The following is a 2,505-nucleotide window of genomic DNA, read 5'->3' as shown; positions in this document are numbered from 1 at the left end:
ATAGAGTGTTCATATACTTCAGACAGATATCAAGTTTTTCTAGCGATTAAATGACAATATTTTAAGCTCTGTGGTTTTTACAGGTCTGTAATCACAGCTAACAAAACTGAGACAAGATTTCAAGTTCAAGGGCAACCTGGGCAACTTAGGAAGACCCTGTCTCAAAATGCAAAATGAAAAGAAGGCTGGAGACACGTGGGAGAACACTTGCCTAGCATTGGTGAGGCCCTGAGTGTAATTGTCAGGGCTATCTCATCTGTTTCTTTATACCATATGATACATAAGAAACATCTGATTACAATACAAATATTGGATTAGAACAAAGGTTTAAATGAAAGTTTCCTCTGTCAGTTAAAGATATTGTTGTCCAAACGTTTAAACCAAAGTATTGGCTGGGTTGGCTCATGTCTTTCTTTCCCCATTGTGCTGCTTCCTCCCTTGCCTCTCTACTACCTTTTTGTTAACAATCCAAGCTGCCCTTGCTGCCTCTCTCCCCTAACTCTCCTCCCTGTGTAGAGAACTATTCTGACCATTCGATAAACTGATTTGTTTGCTAGAGCTATTGTCAAGCTCAACTTGAACAGCCTACCATGTTTGCATGATATGAAAAAAAGAGTCAGAAAGTGACATTTTTAATGAGCCAAGGCCCGATGTGATTCATTTTGTTGCTTCTTGAAGAGGCTCTAAGAGCAGAGCATTGCTCAATTCTTTTGAGCAGCATTGTCTGTCAGGAAAACTTATGATTATTAGGAGTTGGCAGGACCTGTCAAAGGCCCAAAAACCAATCGATTTTAAGTATGAAACCAGGCATAATGGCTCATACCTATATGTCTAGTACTTAGGAGGCTGAGACAGGAGAATTGCTACAAGTTCCAGGCCAGTCTGGTCTACACTGTGAGACAAAAAGACAAGGGAAAAGTGACCACCGAGTCCATATTTCACTATTAGAGAAATGCAACATGTTTGCTATTATGAATGGCTATGTAATTGGCAGTTCACCATTATTGTGGTATCTTTATAAGTCTGTGAGCAATGTTTTATTTTTGACAAAAAGGAAAAAAAAATAGTATTGAGCCGGGTGGTAGTGGCGCACGCCTTTAATCCCAGCACTTGGGAGGCAGAGGCAGGCAGATTTCTGAGTTTGAGGCTAGCCTGGTCTACAAAGTAAGTTCTAGGACAGCCAGGGCTACACAGAGAAACCCTGTCTCAAAGAAACAAACAAACATATATATGTGTGTGTGTGTGTGTGTGTGTGTGTGTGTGTGTGTGTGTGTGTGTATTATCACGAGATTGACTGCTGCTCAGGATACCACAAAGAAAACAGCATGTATTCTTAAAAATGAGCAAATTAAAAAAAAAAAATCAATGCAAACAAACTGGCTGAGAGAAGTCAAACTGGATCCATGCAAAATGATGTAATGATGAAACACAATCATTAAAGCAGCCACGAGGTTAATTACTTAACACTCTCTGTCATCTGCTGGAGTCAGCACATTATCCCAAGGTGAAGAAAGGGTAGCAGTGAAGCTTTGTCAGAGGAGAGCCGTGGGACACAGCTATAAACAGAGCCAGCCTGAGAAACAGGCCCAGAAGCTCTGTATTGAACTCACAGGACGATACTGGAAGGCATCCAGAAAAGGTGTGCTTACCTTTCATTCCCAAGTCCATGGTTTAACTGCAGAGTCCCAGACGCTCCAGGTAAACTGGATCCCTCCGGCACCTGGACACAAATGGCCCTTTGCTAAAGCAGCACACCTGCTGCCAAGCTTGACCAGTTGAGCTGGATCACTAGGAATCCCATTATGGAAGGGGGTAACTGACTCCCACAAATTGTCCTCTGATTCACATGCCAATGGGCACACATACATAGGGGTGGAAGGGTACACATACATACATACATATACATACATACACACACACACACACACACACACACAGAGGGGGGGCATGAATTCATGCCACACATGTGCATAAGTAATTAATTAAATTAATTAAAGACATCACAGCCTAGTTCCTGAAATTCGTGGATATTAAAAAAATAAATCCTTGTGTGGAACTGGAACCACTTTTGGTGGCCATGTGCCTGTAATCCCAGCACCTGAGAGAGAAGCATCTCTAATTCAAGGCCAACTTGTGCTGCATTGTAAGCCTCTGTCTCCAAAACATGTGTGTGTGTGTGTGTGTGTGTGTGTATAATGTAAAGTAGATGTTTTTATTTTAAGGGTGAAATTATAGCTCCTTATTAGTTAATAATTAGTGCATTGTGTGCCTGATATGTGCTTCCTATACCCAGTGGAACCAGGAAGTGTCAAAGCATTAGCAGAAAGAAATCCCCAACAATACCCTTATAGAACTACAGAACTAATGGAACTGCTATGGTGGCCCATTTCTATAATAGAGTGCTCAGGAGGCAGAGGAGGAAGGCTCACATGTGAGACCATGGAAGGGAAAAGAAAGGTAAGAGAAGGAGGGAATGCGGGAGTAGACAGAGGGAGAAGAAAAGAG

Source organism: Mus musculus, chromosome 1, assembly GCF_000001635.26.
Source record: "Mus musculus strain C57BL/6J chromosome 1, GRCm38.p6 C57BL/6J".
NCBI lineage: Eukaryota > Metazoa > Chordata > Mammalia > Rodentia > Muridae > Mus > Mus musculus.
This window is presented reverse-complemented; position numbering follows the sequence as displayed.